Below are 6,149 nucleotides of genomic sequence, written 5' to 3'. Positions count from 1 at the left end.
GTAACGAGGACGAACAGATTCATGGTGCGGTATGCCGACTTGTTTTGCGCCGTGCTGCAAGAACGGCTACCGCAACGACGACTCCGCTTCACGACACTTCTTCGGAGCTCCTAAAGACCCCACGCCATTCAAGCTTTGCATGGCAAAAATAGAAAGCTTACTGCGAAAGGCAAATTCTGTGACGTTCATTTTGAGGGTGACGACATTGTAAAGCACTATCGTCGTGTCTTTGCGGGACAAGAAGTTTTGATCCCACGTAGAAAGTGGGAAGTCGCGCCCGGTGCCCTCCCGCGCTAGTTCGCAGCACTTCCACCCCACATTTCAAAGCCAAAATGTTCGGAGTTTAGGCGCAAATCGCCCCCAAAACGCACGGCGTCCCGTGAAAGCCCACTGCCCCGTTTGGTGGAGCCGCCAGAAATAGAACAGCAAAACGAGAGGCAGGCGATTACCTACACGCTATCGAGACTGAGAGTTGCATCACACTGACATTAGATCAGTTGTCAGCTGTCGCTATGCCTTCAACGCAGTGGATATTCGAGAGATTTTAGGACGAGCTATCGAACAAGATGTGCGGGATATTTTACACTCGCCGGCTCGGGAACGGGCTGCTGAGCGCAAAAATTTGACAAGGTACACAAAGAAAAGACGAGGACCAGCGCTGGTCCTCGTCTTTTGTATGTGTACCGGGTCACATTTTTTGCGCTGAGCAGTTTAATAATGGAATACCAACTAGCCCAATCCCACACTTTGCTTCGGGAACGGAGACTTACTTGTGCAAAAGCTAATTGTAGTTGACGAGCAGTTTACCTGCGTTGTGAACGGCTACAGCACGAAACGCGAACGGCTGTCGTGCAGTGTAAGAAGTGCTGCGGGCATGAAACCTCTGCTCGGTGAAGTTGAAAAATTGAAGTTGAATACTGACGACTCTTCTAGCGACAGAGTACACGCGAATAACTGCTCGGTGCTCACAACACGGCCGATCTGTTCGAATTGTTTAAGGCACCGTAGAAGGATGTGACGTAGAAAGATGAGACACCGAAAATACAACTATCCGCTGAAAAAATTGCTCAGAGACGACATCTATTCGATATAATCGCACAGTGAGATTTCATTTACCGAGTTCTCGTAAAATTTTTCGATTTTGGGTCAGTATCCCTTTAACCGTCGCGAAAACGTGTCTTGTAAACATTGTAAAGCATTGCTGATGTTTTTCGAGAAAGTTTTGTTCAATAAATTGTAGACAACACGAGTACTGTTTTTCTAGAACGTTTTTGTATCTCGAGTAAGTACGCTTCTTTGTACACTATAAAGGCTTTTACAAACGTGTTGGGTTGTTTTCGGTCTAGATAAGACGGCAGCGGCTAAAATTGTGGTGGTAGTTATAAAAATTACGCTGAAAACCCTCATTCGCTTAGAAACTCCTATGCTGGGAAGTTAAGCGCAATGTAGACAGCTCACAGGGTCGTGACGTTGACGAAGGCAGCAGTCAGCAGGTCCGAGATAAAACTCTTTATTTGGCCGAACTTGTGGCCGGGAAACAAAGTCAAACTACAGCAATACACTGATAGCGGCGAACAGAGCGTCGATCAACTGACAAGCAGTCAAGCGCGTCGGCTTTTATACAGGCGCTATCGAACTTTCCAGCGATATCGCTGGTGGCAGCGTTATCTCTCGACAAAGCTGGAACATTCGCGTGCAGCGCGCAATCTTACCAAAACGATCTACTTCAACCGCGAAGCTTCTCAAACACTGCTTCGCGGACAGCGTTTAGCGTTTATAACCGTCCTTGCTGGTCAAACCCGAATACATCAAAATAAAACAATAGGCGTGGCAATATAGACCGAACATCGAGTCTTAGCCAATCAATGAACAACGCACGCGGACCAATGCATACAGACGACCTTATGCATATCAACCTAAGCATCCACCTAACTAGTACAATACGAAAGTTGCCGTGCAGTTGCGACGAGCAACTGCACGGCGAACCGCAGCGTTATGCCGTGGCAGCAGACGACGCGCCGATAGTGGCGCAAGACGGAACTGCAGCGCCGCTAGTTCTCGCAACCGCCGTTCGGACCACCCTCCTCCGCTGGCGGAGATACGGAGCTTTGAAACTGAGTTTGTTCTAGTAACGTTGACATGAACGACTTCAGGTCGCGCACGGCGCCGCTAGGAGTTCGTAATGCCGTCAGGCACAACCTCGTAGTCGATTGCGCCGAGGCGTCAAACCCACGAAACACGAAACCTCTATAAAACGTTTTATAGAGGTTTTAAACGTTTTAAAGACGTTTTATAGAGGTCTTGTGTTTCATGGGAAGTACCCTATACGGTCTGAAGTATCGTCGAAGAAGCTTCTCGCTATGTCCCCGTCACCGGTCACCGGGTTGGTATTCCATGTGGCGTCGTTGAAGATTATAGTGACGGCTGTCGACCCTCTGCTGGTTCTTGATGCGCAGGCGGGCGAGCTGTCGAGCTTCTTCGGCGCGTTGCAAATAAGATGCCACGTCGAGATTGTCTTCGTCGGTGGCAGTTCGCAGCATTGCGTTGAGCGTCGTTGCCGGGCTCCTTCCGTAGACCAGCTTGTACGGCGTCATTTGCGTTGTTTCTTGAATGGCCGTGTTGTATGCGAAGGTCCAGTGCTGGGCAATATCGAAGATACATGTATCTTAGATACTATCTTAGATACTCTCTGGGTATCTTGTATCTGTATCGCGATACCTCTCGCAAGACGTGTATCAGTATCTGTATTTCCGATACATTGAAGAATGTAACTTGTATCTTAAGATACAAGATACTGCGATCGCACCACCACCGTGCGAAATCATAAAAGTTGGCTGAGCTCCGCTTCTCTTGCTGCCAATAAGTCACCAGAACAAAACTAAAGGCAGTGACATTGTTTTGTCTTCCCACCAAATTTTTCCAGCAAGGATAAGAGATGAGTTTAGAGCGACCCTATTGTTTGAGCAGATTTACGTGGTGCCGCTCGCGTCGTCACGACACACAAGCGCGCAAACGTCTACGCCCAGTCGAACTTTTTGTTTTATCGTTTTTTTGTTATTTTTAGTTGTGGTCAGTGCTATGACACTTGGCACTTAGCCACTGCCCTGTGCCGTGTATACTGCAGTGCGTGAGGCGCATCTCGCACAGATTCTGATGCCGCTGTAGTGTCATTTTCGAAGGTTCTCTTGCTTAGTGCTTCGTTACGAACTCTGAAGAATGCAATAATTGTAGGTTGCTTTGCGTCTCATGGCTTTCACACATGGGTGATTTGAAGGATCTCGTGGATGCAAGTTTGACTTACATGCAAATAAGATTCTAACAGCTATATGAGCACCACCGGTACCGATGCTTGATCTAACAGAACAAGCATTCATCTACTCGTAACAGACGCTATCTTGGTGGACGTCTCTTTTTTTATTATTATTCAGAGTTTTTAAAACCATAATCTGATTGTTGGCACAAGTTCCTTCTTAACTATCCTCATTTTTCCACCCCATACATTACTTATGCCGCTCTATATTTTTTTTTTCGGTCTACTTGGTGCAATATGCTCTTAACGTGCTGCCAAGGTATGCTCTCTGCTTTATTCTTACTTTCAACTGCCTGCGTCATTTCTGCTACTGTTTACTTACTTATGTTCCACTTGAATTCCCTGTTATGTAAAGGCGATCTTGAGAGCAAATATATAACAAAATCCGAGCGCGCCTGGAGTATACAGTAAGGAAAATTCTGCTTAATTATAAGCAACATAGCGAAATTGAGTCTGCATTATAATAACGTCAATTATTAGGAGCCATCTTAAATATGTTAGCAAAAGTATTCGAGAAACATTGTTATAACCAAATGCTCCGTTTTTATTATGGGAAAACGGTGCATTTTTTCTCACGAGGAAATGTTTTTCTGATGAGGAACCGCTCTTCTATTTTGCTTATATATATTTGTTTTCCTTGTTTAGGCCTCCCTAATTTATTTTACTGTTACTAATCACCTGGTAATGGGAGCTATAAGAGTGTGAATAGCGGCGCTGCCCTTCGGTGCTTTGTACAACTGTACAGTACGTCTGAAACGTTTCTGCGCTGTACGTGTTCTTGGTGGCGTACACCTGTCCGGTGATCTATTCTTGCGAAAACCGTAATACGTTTTCGGGCAAGGTAGAACTCCACAACAGTATTTGCGCCATCGTGTGGAGGCTTCTTGTTGAAGTTCTTATGATAAGATGGTAACCTGCTTGCTGGTAGGCAAGCAGAGCAGCGATTCCCATCAATTGCAAAAGCGACAAGCAAAAAGCGCTCTCTGCGAAGTCTATAAAGAGCTGCAATGTTAAGCCGCTAAAGCAACGCCGATCAGTTGTTTTGGAATGACACTAATATACCTTGAGCAAGAAGTACAAAACGTTTGAGATATTAACAGATGTTTTATTCAAATGAAACACAATTGATCGCAGTTAATAAATTTTCAAGCGAACATTTTTGTGCATAGGCATTTAGTGCTACATTATATAGAAATATAATAACAAGCTTGAGAATGTATCGAAGTATCTTAAGATACAATTGGAATGTGTCGTATCAGATACAATCACTGTTGTAGTATCTTGTATCTGTATCTCAATTACTTCTTGCCTGAGTATCTTGTATCGTATAGCGATACAATTTCAAAGTATCTTTGCCCAGCCCTGCGAAGGTCACATACGGAAGGATGGCATCCCACGTCTTGTGTTCGACGCGGACATGCATGGCCAGCATGTCGGCGATGGTCTTGTTTAGCCGCTCGGTGAGGCCATTTGTCTGTGGGTGGTACGCTGTGGTCCGGCGGTGGCTTGTTTGGCTGTATCTCAGTATTGCCTGAGATAGGTCAGCAGTAAAGGCAGTACCTCTGTCTGTGATGAGGACCTCTGGGGCGCCATGACGCAAGACGATGTGCTCCACGAAGAACTTGGCTACCTCGGCGGCACTGCCATTGGGTAAGGCCTTTGTCTCGGCGTAGCGGGTGAGGTAGTCAGTTTCCATGATGATCCACCTGTTTCCGGTATTGAACGTCGGGAACGGCCCCAGTAAGTCCATCCCGATTTGCTGGAACGGCCGTCGAGGTGGCTCGATAGGCTGCAGAAGTCCGGCTGGCCTAGTGGGTGGTGTCTTGCGTCGCTGACTGTCCCGGAAGGTCTTTACGTAACGGGTGACGTCGGCGGAAAGGCGCGGCCAGTAGTACTTCTCCTGTATTCTTGCTAGCGTGCGAGAAACACCCAGGTGTCCAGACGTCGGGTCGTCGTGGAGAGCCTGGAGGACCTCTCGCCGTAATGTCGAGGGTACCACGAGAAGGCAATCGGCTCGAAGTGGTGAGAAGTTCTTCTTTAGGAGAACACCGTTGCGCAGGAAAAACGACGTCAGTCCACGCGTGAATACCTTCGGAACAACGGTGGTCCTGCCCTCGAGGTAATCCACAAGGCTCTTCAATTCCGGGTCGGCTCGCTGTCGTTCGGCGAAGTCGACGGCACTTATGGCTCCCAAGAAGCTGTCATCATCCGGGTCGTCGGGCGGTGGTAGGTCGACGGGGACACGAGACAGGCAGTCGGCGTCGGAGTGTTACCTTCCGGACTTGTACACGACGGTAATGTCAAACTGTTGAAGTCTTAGGCCCCACCGTGCGAGGCGACCTGAAGGGTCCTTCAAGTTAGCTAGCCAACACAAGGCGTGATGGACGCTCACAACTTTGAAGGGCCTGCCGTAGAGGTAGGGGCGAAACTTTGACGTAGCCCAGATGATGGCGAGGCACTCCTTTTCTGTTGTGGAATAGTTGGCCTCTGCCTTAGACAGCGAGCGGCTAGCATAACTGATAACCCTTTCCAGTCCATCCGTCCGCTGCACAAGGACGGTGCCGAGTCCTACGCTGCTTGCATCGGTGTGAATCTCTGTATCGGCGTATTCGTCGAAATGCGCAAGTATCGGAGGTGTCTGCAGGCGTCGTTTGAGTTCATGAAATGCTTCGACTTGCGCTGTTTGCCACCTGAATTCGACGTTGGTCTTCGTGAGCTGCGTTAGTGGCTCGGCTATTCCTGAAAAGTCTTTGACAAAGCGTCTGTAATAGGCGCACAAGCCGAGAAATCGGCGCACGGCCCTCTTGTCGGTGGGTGGCGGGAAAGCGGCGATGGCAGC

This window comes from Rhipicephalus sanguineus, chromosome 6, assembly GCF_013339695.2.
Source record: "Rhipicephalus sanguineus isolate Rsan-2018 chromosome 6, BIME_Rsan_1.4, whole genome shotgun sequence".
Lineage (NCBI taxonomy): Eukaryota > Metazoa > Arthropoda > Arachnida > Ixodida > Ixodidae > Rhipicephalus > Rhipicephalus sanguineus.
This window is presented reverse-complemented; position numbering follows the sequence as displayed.